The 16,505-nt window shown below is 38.3% G+C and overlaps 1 protein-coding gene across 4 annotated transcripts in view; it reads left to right on the forward strand.

The window, feature by feature from the left end:
* The first annotated feature begins 261 nt into the window (after positions 1 to 261).
* LPAR1 (lysophosphatidic acid receptor 1) overlaps positions 262 to 16,505 on the forward strand; it is a 63,553-nt gene continuing 47,309 nt past the window's right edge. For 2 of the 4 annotated variants that reach the window (XM_088129987.1, XM_007425821.4), the window contains exon 1: positions 454 to 1,019. The gene's annotated coding sequence lies outside the window, so the exon portion shown is untranslated. The other 2 variants (XM_025165181.2, XM_025165182.2) reach the window with 2 other exon arrangements.

The following is a 16,505-nucleotide window of genomic DNA, read 5'->3' on the forward strand; positions in this document are numbered from 1 at the left end:
CAAACTGGCATAAAAATATTTGAGAAAATTAAATAAATAAATAATGGTAATCCAATGTTATCCAGTGGGTACTTGGTTGAGAAAACTGAGCTACACCATTTGGTTCTCCGCCTGTCGGTCCCAGGAGTTTAAAGTCCAGCTCTAGCATGAATTAAACCCTTGCTCGCCAAATAAATGGTTTGCTGGGCCAACTTTCACCACCCCTGAACTAGTTTTTCTGGTTTGGTGACTTCCCCTGGTTCAGATGAGGTGGCTGAAGAACCAGCGTCAAGAGAAGAAAAGGATAACCTGGCTTGATCGGCGGAGATGGAGTGTGGAGGAAGGAGAGTCACACCATTTGAAGGAGACGAGGGAAGGAGGAGAACGGAGGGACCACTTGGGGGAAGGCGCTGAAACGGAAAGGGAGCGCACAGCCAAGCGGAGCGCCCCCGCGGCACTGCAGGCAGGTGAGAAAAGGCGGCGATTTAGCGGGAAAAGCAGCAGCTGCCGGCTCGCAAAACTGGAGGATTTGTAGGTCTGGAGGGGCCAGAAGCCCAGCGGTGCGAAGGAGGGAGCGCAACTCAACCACCCCACCCACCGGACTGCGCACAGACAGAGTTCACCCGCCTAGTGGCTGCTGCGGGCGCGGGTGACGCCTCGCAACTTTTCCCTTCGCTCTTTCCCCCACCGTTGGCCGCGTCGGAGGAGCAGGGCGGCCGCGCGAGAGGCTGCCTCAGGCTCACCTTCTCCTCCTTTCCCCCCGCCAAGCAGCGCCCCTCTCGCTTTTGCCCCCTCCCTGAAGCGTTGCCGGGGCAAAGGATGGTGTTCTTTACGCCGCCGCCGCCGCCTCCCAGCTGCGGCTACCCCGCAGCAAAGTGAACGAGTGCAGTCCGCCGACTTGGAAAGAGGCGCAAGCGGGCGGCTGGCTGGAAGAGGCGGCGAGGGCGGGAAGACCCCTCTGGCTCTGGCTGGCTGGCTCGGTGGGACGAGAAATTCCGTGGGGCGAGAGCGGCAGCCCGGGGGGACTTCGCCTGGCCCAGGTAATTGAGTTGGGGACTCGGGGGGGGGGGGGGTTCTGGAAAGGCAGCTGGCGCCCTTCCTTTCTCTCTCGGCTCGCTCCTGTGGGCAGTGCTGATTTTGGTTTCCCTCAGCCTCCATTCTCGGCCGGTTTATTCGGCAAGAAAGCAGACCAGATCGCTTTTCCAGGAAGAAAGCAATAGCAAAAATCCCAACTTTGTTCTCACCTTCCCTTCTTGCCTCGGCAAGTTTTTAAAAAAGTAAGACTTAAAACCTCCCACCGTCGATTTGCGTTTTCTTCCGCTTATTTTTAAATACTTAAAGCTCATACTGCTCCTATTTTTCCCCTTCTATCTTGCTGCTTGTGCATTTGGTTTGAGAGGAGGATAACTGGAGTGTAGGAATTATACTTTCTTGTCTGGAAGTCTCCCCCCCCCTCTTCCCACGGCTCCCCCCTCTCGCTGACACGTCTCTGGCTTTTCAATTAGTGGAACTGAATTTTTCTCCCCCTGCCTTCTCCTAGTGATGTTAATGGAAACGAGAGCTGACTATTCTGTGTGGCTCTGTCTTCATCTTCAAGAGTACTTTAGCTTTTGTTTAAGTAAAACTGGCTATTTCATAAACAGGATTCCTTCAGCATCTGTAAAGTAACTGTGGTTGTGGAGTTAGAGTTCTATTCACGGTGGAAACTGCAGTTTAAATTCTTATCTTCCAAATGGCTTAAAGTGTGTACTTATTCCTCTCATTTGAAGCCATGTGGTATTTTAATGTTTAAAGAGAGAAAGACACCCTAGAGTTATTACTTCCATCCTGAGCTGAAGTGTTGAGATACTTGAAAGGCTCTCCTGGAGCATTAACTCTTTAACTTTCATCTTCTCAAGGCAGAATATTTGCTTAGCGCGTGTAATGTCATTTAGTAGGGATTATGTATTCTCTCCCGCTGATTTATTCATATTTGCAGTTGAAATGGTTGCAAAATGGTTGATTATCTCTTATGCAATCCATGCCAGTGATTGGATTCTCTTCTGTTTCATGCACTGTGTATAGCAGTAGTACTGCACTAACATGGATTACAAGAACTTTTTGGTCTTAATCAGATTTGCAGCACCTTCCAACTCTTGTTTACTGAGCACAGGAGTGGGCAAATTGGGATTCATCTTAGTTTATTAAATATTTGCATCTCACTTTTTGTAGAGCAACATTTGGTCTTCTACATTTGGTAGAATGTGGGGGTAGATGTATTATATAGATGCTAGGTATGTTGTAACTGCTGAGTTTGTTCAATGGACAATGTTGTCATAATTTCCAAAATAATAAGGTTTACATGGCTTGCTTGGTACAGATTTGTCACAAATTCTAGACTGACTTAAGGCCTTTCAGAAGTCCTTTTCTTTATTTATCTGTTTCATCATATATACACGTGTTCCCTCAATAAAGACAGTGTATCAGTATACTTTAGTGAAACATTAACAATAGAGAGACCAAGGCAGAGAAGTTCTAATACCAAAGTACTAAGCAAGCCTAACCAAGTATAGTGTATGTCACATGAAAAACAAAAAGGAAATAAATGAATGTTAAAATCAACTGGACCAGGTAGTATCTTCATTGTTTGTCTTCCTTGACCCAAAAAGTGAAACTGGGAATTTCTTTCCATATGACTATTCAAAATATATTATCTTGCATTATCTGTTCCACTCCATGTTGATAGGATCCCTCTTCCTTTGGAATCTGCCCAGGCCAAATTCTTATTCTGAAGAAATTGCTGCCTAATGTTCATTACAATGGACCAGAAAACCCAAACATTCTGATCCCCCCTTCTTGGTGAAAGATGCCATATTGGTTTTATAATGATTAATAGTTGCCATTGAACTTCAAAAGCAGCAAAAATGATAATGTAACATGACATCACTATAAGAAACATCCAGATATTAGAGCTATTATGCCATCGGTATACAGGTTATATAAAACTATACCTATCACATTCATTGCCCATGCAGTAGATGTTCTGAATGGGTTTCAGTTATACGATGATTGAGGGAAAACAAAGCAAAACCATAATGCTGACAAGACAGATGATATTTAGCTAAGAGCTAAACTAGCCAATTAGCAAACTACAGATTGTACATAATTTGGATATCAGTAAAGAATCATTGTTAATTGGGGATTAAATGTTGGGACAAATTAAACCAATTTGGAACTAATTAAACTATCTTGCCCCCAGAAACAATTTAAAATGTTGGCATTGGCCTTCAAATCCCTAAACAATTTGGGACCAAACAATTAAGAATACTCTTACAAGCCTATCTATGTTTTAACAGGGGCAACCAAGTCTGTCTGCCTTTTGATAGGAAGAATTAGGTTGGTATGTAGGAGGAACAGGACCTTTTCTTGGTGGCCGTGCATTTATGGAATTACATCCTTGAAAGAAATATATATGGCCTCTAAGATGAACAAGAACTATCATTCCAGGAGTCAAATGTTCTGTTGAACTCTGAAACATTTAACTTCTCTTCCAAACCATGTTAGTTCAGCTATTTGGGTGGTTTTCCAGAAGCTAATCTTCTGAACCTGAATCTATTTCTAGCATTGGACATGGGCAGGGCCAGAAATAAGGTTCTTTTATCTGGGAACCATGTTTGAAGCCACCCTAGACTTCCAGTTTGGAAGAGTAATGTCTGGAAAACTGCCCAACCCACTCCTAGAACAGCTCGATCAGTGTGATCCAGAGGACCAAATGGAACATTCTCGACTTCTCCAGAACATTCTATTCCTGGATGGTAGGTTTTACATACCCATAATGACTTCCTCCCTTGAGAAAATGTTACAAGAAATATTTTAATACTGTAATTATACACTATTACACATGATCTGGAACTAAATTTTAAGGCAGTATTATGTATGCTGTTAATCTTTGTATCGTGATTGTTCTTATCATTTTTGCCTTCCCAAGAAGTTAGAACTGTGGAAGTAATTAATAAATAATTTAATTAAAAATATTTGTAAAAGCAATTATAACAAGGAAAACGAGAATAAATAGACCATCAAAAATTAGGAGAAGCGCAAATCAACTCAACAGGACAAAGATCTGTCAGAACAAAAAGACTTTTATTGATCAAAAGAATACTATTCAGGATAGGATAGGATAGACTTCTCTAAGAAAAACATTCCAGAGGCTGACTTGAAGAAAAAATTGAAAGGCACAAGTATAGGTTGGGGCAGACCTGACTTGCCCATAGTACATGCAAAGAGGATCTGTGTGTTCTAGTAGATCATCAGCTGAAAATGCCAGAACAGTGTGATGCAACTCTTAAAAAGTAATCCAGAGCCACAGATGCAGGATTTTACATTTCTCCCTGTTAAATTTCATCTTATTCATTTCAGCCTACAGGTCAGATATGTCTGCATTTTTTTAAACGACTCTTTCTCTTCTGAAGTGTTGACCACTTCTGCTAGTTTTATGTATCTGCAGATCTGATAATCTCACTACTTCCTAATCCAAGTCATTAATAAGAATGCTGCAGAGCACAGACCTAGGACAGAACCCTGCCACATTCCACTCCATACTACTCTCCAAGCTGATGAAAACTCTTTATGAGTACTCTTTAGGGTGGTCGTTCAGCCAGTTATGAATCCATCTGTCAGGTGTATTATCTAAGCCCCTATATTTTAACATTTTCATAATGAGGATATCCATAAGAGGTTTCACTGAATGCTTTCCTGAGATCAAAGTACACTATGTCCACAACATTCCCATAATCTACTAAGTTAGTAACTCTGTCAAAGAAGGACATAAGTTTAGTCTGATATGACCTCTTTGTTTCAAACCCATGCTGGCTTGTGAATTGTTGCACTCCTACAGTGCAAAAAGTGCTGTTACACTGTTTGTGAAGTGCTCACAAACATACTGCTCAAACACCTAGCCCAGTATCAGGCTGACAGATCTGTAATTTCGTATGTCGTCCTCTTCTCTGTTTTGCAAATAGGACAGCTTTTGCCTTCCTCTGGTCTTCTGAGATTTTACCAGGTTTTAATCAAAGAATATAACTGGAGGTTCTGAGATCACTGGTTCCTTCAGTACTGTAGGGCATAATTAATCAGACCCAGGAGACTTGAATTCACTGAAATTGGCTTTTTCTTTTTTTTTTACTGTCTCCTCACCTGCCTGAGCTGCTGCACAATGATAGCTAGTGCTTCACTTCCACAAAAGCTTAATAAAATTTCTTAGTCTGAAAAGGTGCTACCAGACTCTTTCTGAGTTTGGGCTACCACAGATTCTCCTCCTACACTATTGTATCTTTAGAAACAGTCATTCAGTGGTACCAATATATTTTGCTGCATTACGTTTTTTCTTCTCAGGTAACTCAGGTTTGGGAATCTTAATTTCTGTTTGTCAGTGAAAATTCCCAGTTTTTCAATCTGCTCATATTGTTATAGGGCCAAACTCTCACATTACTATCAAGCAGGAAATATATATGCAACAGTTTTTAGCATTTCAACCTTTGGGTTGCTATATTTGTGTCATGGCGGCTGTTTATAAAGTTAATTGTGGCTCACCAGGCTTCTTCTCTGTCATTTGCAAAGGCAGTGTGCTTATATGTAGGGAAAACCTTACAGGGAAGACCTCTGCACATTTATTCAGAAGAGAGTCCTACTAGGTCTACAGAATTTAATCACGGGAAAGTCTGCATAGAACTGCAGGCTTAACACCTAGATTTTCTTTGCAAAACCCTTTTCAGTATAAAAATGAAAACTAACTTCTGGGCAATTCAAACCAATTCTGTACTAATACTACTAATTCTTATTACTATTTAGTGATGTGATCATTGAGGTCCACATAAGTATTATGAATAAACTGTGCTTCTTTTTGTTCCAAACACTTTATAGTATGTAAAATGAGTATGAGATTAACTTTAAAAATTGTGTGTTAAATTCTGCTGAACATCTTTGAGCAATAAAATATAACATCTGTGTACCTGGTTATCAAAATGTTTCAAATAATCTAATTTTTCCTTCTTTGAGGATTCAGAATCTTTGTTCAAATTCTTTGAGAATTAACTAGACTTAAATTTCCCTCCGTTTAATAAAAAAAACAATTAGTGTGTGGTCAGTAAACTACTGTATAATCATTGCTAGACTGCAGTGATCTTTTACAGAGACAATTGCAGAGTTTTTCACTTAGGAGATAAAAATCAAATGCACAGATATGTGAAGGGATAATATTTGTTTTGATAATTGCATGCATTAAAATATCTTAGAATAAGATCCTAATAGCAAAAGTGGACTTAGTCGTTCAAAGAGGTGGTGGGCTTGCCTTCATTGGATGTGTTCAAGTGAAGATAGCCACTTCTGGGGTGCTTTAATCTGGATTCCAATACTGACCACAAGATTGAACCTAATGTCCTAAATAGCTCCTTTCAGCTATATAATTCTGTGTGGAAATAATTTTCTATCAGGATAAGCTGGCCAAAGAACATTGGTGATAATGCATTCATTTTGTACTGTATATCCACTTGCTTTAGCTGGCTGGAAATTTCTTGCTATGGGCATTTATAGTTTTTAGTAGGTTTTTGATTTTGCTTTGTGCCATCCTCTAAGCCAGATACTGTAGTGCTGAGATGCTAAAAATGGTTAGGGAGTAAAGGTCCATCCAAATGTTTTGGAATAAACCTTCGTAAGCCCCAGCCAGTGTGGCCTATTATCACAGTTTATAGAAATTGTAGTGCAGAGTGTCTTAAAGGCTTCTGATAGTCTAGTCTTGGTTTTAAAAAATCTTCCCTAAATAAGTGTTTAAAGTTGTTTCAGGAATTATGACTCAGTGAATCATGTTCTGCATCTTGGAGAAGCTTTTATCGAGGCACAAATTGACTGAAGTTGTGAAGAAAGTGGGGGAACTGTTGTTCCTTCTGTTTACATTGCTAAGGATTTAGATTTATTTTTCTTGGTTTATGTCTATGGTATAACTATGTTTAAAAAGTGGAAGGCTTCCAGTTCATTCATACAGTTTCAGCACTATGTGAAAACAAACATATGTGAACAACTGAAAATAGGTCATAACTTTTGACTACCAAAAGATACACAAAAGTACAAAACTATATGTTCTGATGTTAGTCATTTCTTTTTCTTTTTTAGCTTCTTCATAAATGATATATATTGGCTATACAGTGATAGATTTTGACTTTTGTTGGATTAAAAATTGCACTGAATTACTGAGCGTGAAATGAAGAGTTGGTATGATAATTAACAATCCAGTCCAAAATGAAAATAGAACACCCTAACCATAGAAATATTAAGTCCTGCTTGTTCAACAAAAATTTCCTCCTTGGTATGTCCCTTTAGATTGAGCCAGAAAATCCATTTACATTTACCTCTTTCACTAATTTACCAGATGGATTTGGTAACCATTTGGCTAGGTTTACACAATTGTGTACATCGAAACTAAACATATTTCATGCTTAGGCAACATTTGATTACTCTGATTTGTAATCTATGATTTGTGGCCTAATGTATTTTGTGAATCCATCAGTTGTGACATACTCAACAAACCATTGCTTAATAAGATGTCAGAATCAAGTTACTAAGACTTGATGTGCTTTGGAATACCGGGGGAAATGTTGCTGTTATTTAAATCTTATGCTTATACATTGTCTTCCATTCATGATGGCTACTGTACATGTGTCTCAGTGGGTTTTCCAAGAAGAATATTGGAAAGTTTTACTGTGATGGGATACTACAGAGTATATGTGTTGCTTCTAATCATTCAACTTTTGTTGGTCAATATTAAGTTTATATTTGGGCCAGTGTCTATAGAACCTCATCTTTTTTATGGTATTCAAATTGCTATGCAGAAGGCCAACTTGCTAATGAACAACTCTTGCAAATATTGGAGAAAGTTAGAGGTTTAGAAGTCCTCCTAGACTCATTGCTGTCTATGAAAGCACAGTTTTTTGGCAATGTCCAGGACTACTGTTTTTATATCTGCTCCAGCCCTTTCTCAGGAAAGTAGATATGCCTTGTTTAAATGCATGCTCTTTGTGAGGCTTCTCTTTGAAGGCAACTCAGAAACTTCAAATGTTTATTTTTCACTGGATTTTTAATCAAGTGATAAGTGTTCTTGAAGGATTTCAAAATATATGTATTAAAATGAAAAATGAATAAATAATTATGGGCTGAATGGTCTCTTCGTGATTAGAAAGGAGAAAGTCCCATTAAGAAAGCCACTTCTTAAATTCTGATATGAGAAAGGGAAGATTAAAATGAGAAGATAACTAGGCAGTATGACTAACAGAAGACTCGTCACTGTTGCTCTGTTTTGAGCTTACAGTACATTTTTATCCCAAATTCCAAAACAATTTCCATGTCAGTCTCTGTCTTGCAAGTGCCACAGGGCAGGTGTATTTTTAGTGATTGATTGAATGGTTTGGGAGACTGTTTGACACTTGTGTGTACTGTTGTGAGGGCAAATGCTTTGAAAGAAAGAATGTCCCTTTGATGTGGTAATGAAGCACTAATGCAGGATGCAAATACCAATTTGGCTCCTTTACCTGAGGTAATGTTTTACTGCCTTAACCTTTGTAGCAGAGTGTCACCTACTCTATTCCATAGCATTCCATCTAATTATCAAACATTTAGGTTGAAAAGCTGAGAAGAAATTATAGGGAGAGATATTTTTTTAGGCTGAAAAACAAAACATTATATCACAATTCTACTGAAAGTCACTTAAGATATTTATACTGAGGACTTCAAATGAGGCTTCTAGAATTCTGGTTATCTCACTGCTTTTGTACATCTTCTTTTTAATAAAAGTAATACAAGGGTTAATGAGGTATTTGGATTGTAAATTGAAAATCATGCAGTAAACTTGAAAAGTGTTACTGGGTTGGATTCAGATTAAATTTGTTGAATTTAATTCCTTTGAAATCAATAGAAATTATAGCTGTCTAAAGGGGGAGATTGTAGAAAGACTTTGTTTAATCACTGTGCATCTACAGGTGCTTTGCTTTTACTGACATTCAGATTTCACAAAAGAAAATGTAAATCTTACTGATAATATTCTAATGTCTTTAGTTGTCATTACAGTAACATGAATAGGACATATTTTAAGCCCTAAGGACTATGTTATACCAAATGAGTGAGACAGCAACCTGGTATCCTCTTATTTGAAATAGGGAGGTCATTTGGTTGGAGTTCACCTTTTCTTGGCTTATCACTAGTACCTAACTGCCTACCACCAGAATGGGCAACCGCTTTTGGAGAGCAGAAATGAACAACATTGCCTTCTATTAATCCCCCACTCACTGTCAAGGCAACTTCTAGGCACATTTTTGTGGTCCGCTTCTAAAGTACACTGTTCCGAGTTATCTCTTGAGTGCTCCTGTATGCCTCAGTGTACCACAAGCTAATCCCAGCAATTCAATGTCTGCGCCGCAGAGACAGGAATGCCCGTGCAACTGAGTTACATGATCTCTAATGTTATTTTGAGCAAGTTTTATCAGGAACGCTGCAACAGTACAGTGGCTACAACACCTGAATTGTAAGTAGAAGGTTGCTGGTTCAAAACCCTGCCAATACCTTTTTAAATTATTCTTTTCTGTTCCCTGAGCAACCTACAATACTTTTCCCTGCATTTTTTAAAAGTCCAGCAGTGTACCTTTGCATCAATTTTCTAATCATCTGAGGTACAAATGTTTCACCCACAGCTCCGAAATAGCCCATAGGTCAGTGTTGTGCAAACTTGGCCACTTTAAGATGAGTGGACTTCAACTCCCAGAATTCCCTAGCCAGCCATCTTAAAGTGGCCAAGTTTGGACAACAGTGCCATAGGTGAAACCTTTCTACATCAAGTGACTGGAAAAACAAAGAAATGATGCACTATTGGGCTTATTTAAATTCATTTTAACTTTGTGTGTGTGTGTGTGTACATACACATATAAAAGTATATATTCTGGTAAGGTCCACCCACAGGAATTACCAATCATTTCCTGAAAGAGGAAGCGGGGAATTGTCCAACAGGAGAATGTGATAGCCTGCAGCTGGCCTGAGTACTATGCCAAATGTTGCCAAAAGGTCTCAGTGTGAACAGGGTTTTCTGAAGCTGGTTTAGAGTCAAGCCAGAATGAGCACAGGACAGGAGCAGCTTGAACTGTAAGTGCAGATATGCCCTCAGTTGTAGCCTCAATACCGTGGAACTTCCTTTTTACTGATGTGCACCGATCCCTTTCTCTGCAGGCATTTAGACACGTGGGTGTTATCCCATGGTGCTTTTCCTTATACATGGCTTTGAAGGTATACCATTTAAAATAATTAAAATATTTTCTCAAAAAAACTATTTTTGAATACCGCCTCTGTCTGCCAGTAAGATATGTTAACCTAATAACGGGTTTATTTTTTAATGAAGCTACTCCCATTGAGTAAATGAGATTTTTAGACATTAAAAAAATGAAGTGCACTAAAGGGGAAGGAAGGAATACATTTTTCAGACATCACTATACATTTTGCTAGTTATTGTGGATGTTCTGTACAGGCACTTGAACAGCTGATTCATGGGCAATATCCTGTCAAGTGTTCATTATGAATTTTATCTAAGAAAATTGTTAGTAACATTAAAGATGGGTACAGGGCCAGTTTTACAGGGTCACAGTGTATGAAGCTGCATTGCGCCCCAGAAAAGGGGTGGGGGTTTAAATAGGATGGAGGCAAAAATGGGCTGCAAGAGAGCATCTAAGGGCAGATAAACCTCCATTTATTTTCTCCTATGGGGTATTCAAATCAGCAAATCCACCTATAGACTAATGCATCTCCCTCTTACCCAGTGGGTAAATTCAGCTGATGCCATTTTCAAGTGAGCCACTCTGTTAATTGGCTAATGCAACTTCACATTAGCCAATATGTATTCCAGGCTGACAGGGTCATCCTAAGCAAGATTTTACTGCATGGAGAGTGAGGCTATTCTATTCTCAGATAATTTTATCAGTGCCAAGGCCATTTCCTCTCAAGCAAACTGTATCTTCCTTTTCCTCCTCCCTCTCATTTTGCAAGAATCCATCGGCATGTTAATCTAGGGCTGTATCTAAGGGGGCCCTCCCAACCTTGTGTTGCACTGGGCCCCCAAAGTATTAAAACCAGATGTAGACTGATGAAGCTCTGTGTTTCAGTTTTTTCCCTCTTTCATATTTTTCTACGTTTGGTTTGCATCACATCCAGATCATGCTAGTTTGCACAAAAATGTCTGATGAGCGCCTGGTTGCCAGCAATTTTTGTTAATATAGTAAGTATATATAATATTTTCACTAGTAGACATATTCTGTATGCATGTTCCATTAAAATGTGTGTTTTGTTTTTTATTATGGCCTGGAGAGCTGAATCATAACATTTCATAAATGATCATAAATGTATTTTGTATAAACATATACATAAATAAATGTATTTTGGTTTGCATTTTCTTCAAAGGGTCAAAAATTAAATAAATCAGCATTGCCAGCAGGTGTTTATGAGAATTACAATGTTGTACGACTAGAGGGGATACTACAATAAATCATCTACTTCTGAAAGAAAGTATTAGTAAGTTAATTTACTATTTATTTGTGGGTTTAGTTTTTATTCTATTTTTATTCTATTTTATATTTTTATTGTATTTTAATTAATATTTATTGCTGTTTTATTGTGAACCACCCAGAGTCACTTTTTTGTGAGATGGGCGGTATTTAAATTTGAAATATAAATAAATAAATAAATAAGTCGAATTTGCTTGAACTTATTACTTGTGGCTTTGACATTTCACAGAAACTGGGTACTGATTTATTCTCTTTCCCAATTATTCTAGGGAATGAATGGTCAAGGGGGATTGCTTAAGCATTTTTTCATATGAGTTCTTTGCACCAGTTCAGAATCTGCTCCAAATGTCAGTGTTATCCTTTTTTTTCTGGTTTTATACCAGCTTATCTGAAACTAAAACAAAGCTGTGTTTTCTTCTAAGAGCTTGTAGGTCTTGACTCATCCTGGCTCTGATCTTCAGCATTCTGCTCCTCATGTCTGTCTATGTAGGCACTGTAGCAGCATCCAACCATGATTAAAAGTATTGGGAAAAGGACTTCATTGCAAAAAATTATGGGCGTTTCTTCCAAACCTATCTTTTCATCTTCATAGATTGCAAGATTTTTTTTTAAATACAAAAAGAAAGCCAGCTTTGCAGCTGGAAAGCTTTTCCCTATAGCTTTAGATTTATTATCACTATAACTTTAATTACCTTCATCATAATATCCATTAATTTTTTTAAGAGGTGTACCTCAACAAAATGCCTACAATTATTTTTAGTTTTCGGTATTTCTACAATCAGAGAACAAGCTGTCTTACATGATTGCTGTTTAGAAGGCTGGTCTAAGGTCTTCTTTGAACAAAAGGAAAATGGTATAACATGAACTTGAATTTTTTTATGGCCAAAGACCAGCATAGAACAATAGAGTATATAAAAAAGGAAATAATATAATGAGAAGGGGCAGACATCTGGATATGGGATGATTTTTATATGTCTCCGCTTGCACCACCAAGGGAAGAGTACCACACCTTACCAGAGTGAAAGCTTTCAATGCCCTGAATAGACCAATGGTGCAGTGTTGGAGGAGGCACTTTATGTGTTGGTCCACAGGCAATTTTGCAGCTCTGCCTAAATCATTTTGGAACTCCACATCCATGCTATACAGTCTAATGAGTGATGTTGCCTGATCACTGCCCCAGCTTGTCATGAAGCTTCCATTGTGCAGTGCCTGGCAAGCATTTCCCCCACTTTCAGTTGGGCAATCAAATCCCCAACTTCAGCAAAATCAACCAGCGGCCATGTCTTTCCCATGTTTCTGGAAGAATAATCTAACAGGGACAAGCCCTCAGTTGAACAATCAGATATTAAGTGCCAAAAAAGGCAGAGTTCTAACAGCCTGGAAAAGTAGAGCTGTCCTGTTTTCCTGTCCTCACTCTTCTTTCATCACAGGAGTTGTTTATACTGAGCTTTTTGTCTTAAGAGCTCCTGGGCATAAAAGATTCTGGATTGGATCACTAAATCTTACAGTTAGCAGTAACATTACACACTAGTTCTGCCAGTGATTTGCTCAAAGATACTTGGAAAAATTCATGATCAGGTGGGGTTTGAACCTTGGTCACTTCAGTCTCCTTTGTTTTTTAAATGAACAGGTTTTAGGATTTTAATCATAATTTGAGTAATGATGATAAAACTTTAAGAGTACCTGGAGTATTTGATTGATTAATTATCTGCCATCAAGTTGGTATCGACTCTTAGCAACCACATAGATAGATTTGCTCCATGATGGTCTGTCTCTAACCTGGTGTACTCATTGCTACCATAACTGAGTCCATCCATCTTGGTGCTGGTTATCCTCTTCTTTCTGTGAGAAATGACAAAATGTTGTTTTTGAAGACAAACTAATTTGACAGTATATGCTTTAAAATAAACCATAAGGAGCAACTAGTAGTGAAAGGGGACCTTCCAGACCCCCTGCTTTCCTAAGCAGAACATATGTAGTGATACAGTCAAGTTACTAGTCCTCAATTGATTAGGATGGCTCTTAGCATAAAGTAGTATGGCTTTCTACTAGCCTGCTTAAAATAAGTAAACAAGCTAACATATACAGGGTGTGGCAATGTGGTAGGAAACTGGTGCAGGTGGTTAAAGGAGTCTCTGAATAGGGAGCTGAAGAACCATCCTGAGCTGGTTTTGTGGTATGTGAAACCACATCACTGGGCACACTCACTGCTAATGCCAAAAACTGCTATAAAAGGAAATAAATAAATAAATAAATAAATAAGGGCTGGGAGAGGCTTAAAATTTGAGTAGTGGGAGATATAAACTAAGGCGGGATTTCCAGGAGTTGTATTAGGCATATCGGATAGGTTGTAAACTCCTGAGTACCCAACCAATGGGGAAATGGAGGAGGGTCTTTCTGCTTGGGCTTAGGGTATAAAAAATGCATATATCTTATCATGGGGTGTGCCTGCTTTACTGGACACCTGCCTTTGCAAATGTGTTAATAAATATACTTTGCTGCTTCAACCAATGACTCATTGTTATTTCTTCTGGGGCTTTGAGCCAATCGACTATTCCCCACATTTCCTTCCACCTTTCCAGCATTAGAGGCTTCTCTAGAGAGCTAGATCTTTGCATAATGTGTCCGAAGGAGGATAATTTTAGCCTGGTCATTGTGTCTCAAGTGAGAATTCTGGGTTGATTTGTTCAATGAACCATTTGTTTGTTTTCTTGGCTGTCCATGATATTCTCAGGAGTCTTCTCCAACACCGGAGTTTGAAAGTGTCAATACACTTCCTATCCTGGTTCATCAAAGTCTAATCTGGTGCATTATTTACTATATACCACATAAATTGAAGGTAATTCATTAACAGGACTATTTCATGTGCCTGTGCAGTTAGCTGGGTTTGAAATGTGATTTGGAGCACATACGGATGTGCATGTAGCTCCTTTCAGGAATATCTTAAAGAGATCTTTCCCAGCATCATGCACCAGGTGCAGAAGGCAGCCATGTAAGCCAAGGAAACATGCAGCTGCTTTAGCATATTCCTGGTAGGTGCTGTATGTACACCTATGCAAAATCGAAATCACACTTTGCTCTTCTAATCAAGATACCTGCACAGCGTTCAATTTTATAGTTGAATGCAATTCTTGGAATTTATCAGTTGGCTTACTTCCTAGATAGCTGAGAATAAGAATGGCAAACCACGTCCAACATCTTGCCAAGAAAACTGCGGGGACTAGTCCAGGCAGTTGCCAGGAGTCAACAATGACTCGAAGGCACCCAAAAAAAAATAAAAATGGTAATGTTAGTTGGCACATCTGTCATCTTTTAAGGTATTAGTTTAGCCCAGTACTTTTTCATTTATTGCAGCTTTCTGCAACTTGGTACCTTTTAGATTTTGTGAGGCTGAACATCTAAGAATTCTCACTCGTGCCAGAGATACAGTATATTTACTTTAATAACAAATAGTGTGTGAATTTGTGCTAGGCAGTGTAGCTTTTCCCCTTGAAATATGATATCCTGGAATAAAGTAGTATGTAAAGTTATACTGTAGAATTCCTTCCTTGCATTATTTTAAGATACAATGGGTGGAATCCTATACAAAAGTTAGCCCCACCTGATTTAGTCCCAGATCAGTGTCTGTGTGACTGCAGTCTAACCTTTGCCTTTGAAAGACTTTTGAATACTGAATTTGAAAGTATGAGAAATTGTCTCAAAATCTTTATTATGGTGATTGATCACCATTCATTCAAGTTTTTATTAAAAAGTTACAAGATCCAATTTAAAATATGCAGATATCATCTGAAAGATTAATAAAAGTAAACAAAATGGTTCAGATTACTCTAAATGATGAAAGCAAAATACTAAAAGATTTTAAATACTTAAATCTGACTAAATCATATAACTACTTTGGGAGTAAAATACTAATTTTAGTACTAATATACTGAGTTACTAAAATACTGAGTATATATAAGTTGGTGTTTATGTATATATATGTTATGATCAGTGACAAGAAACTTAACAGGAAATTTGAAGAAGTAACTGAAATAACTTTGAGCGTTTCTGGAAATCACAGTAGTAATAGCTATCATTCACTTAACTGTTTTGAAAGTCATTTGTGGTCTAAGTCTGGTTATTAAATGTCAGGACTTAACATGAAACTTAAAACAGTGTAGAAAGTGTAGAAGGTTTTGTATATTTGTGCAGGGCAGTTAAATTAGAGTGTTTTCCTGCATAGAATAATAGCTGCTAGGGAAAAAAAACCTTGCAACTTTCCTGGAAATTTTAGAGTCCCCATCTGATAATAAAAAAGCAAATGAGATTGTCCTCAGAATAGGTGGAACTTCTATTAGCAAGTAGAGTTATGAGAGTAGGGTGCAAGATACTGTATAAAGGACATTGAAGAAACTTAGGGGTTAGAGTCTCAGATTCCTCCAGGTCGCAGGGGCACATTCACTACGCAAAAAGGATGTTGTTATACCCTCCTTCCAATTTCATAGAGGGCAAGACATTAAAGCTAGCTAAGGAAAAATCCATAAAGTGCATTGGGCAGGTAATACTGAATTTGCTTTTTTGAATTTGCTGGTGTAAAGAGTTTCTTGTTCATGTCTTGCCAGTACTGTTTACCCAATTCTCCCTGCTGTACCTTGAGGGTAAACTGATATAAATATACTTGTTTATATCCAAATTAGAATGAGCAATTTATTTAATTTCTTGTTATTTTATCTCAAGAGCTATATTTGGGTTGCAGTAACTGTAACATTACATTTATTCCTCCCTTTTCAGTCTCGATTTATATTTAACAAAGCAAATCTCAAATGCTGAGATAAGGGAAAATCTTGCTTTGTTCTTAAAATATTGTCACTATTCTGAAAAGGTTACTAAACCAAAATCAAAAGACTCTTCAATGTTTGGGTCTGTTTGTTTTCTGACACTACCAATGGAGTTGTCTCAGCATCTTTTTCTTTCTTTTTA

This window comes from Python bivittatus, unplaced genomic scaffold, assembly GCF_059951505.1.
Source record: "Python bivittatus isolate LINGU-HERP-01145 unplaced genomic scaffold, Pbiv_v1 ctg000850_np1212, whole genome shotgun sequence".
NCBI lineage: Eukaryota > Metazoa > Chordata > Lepidosauria > Squamata > Pythonidae > Python > Python bivittatus.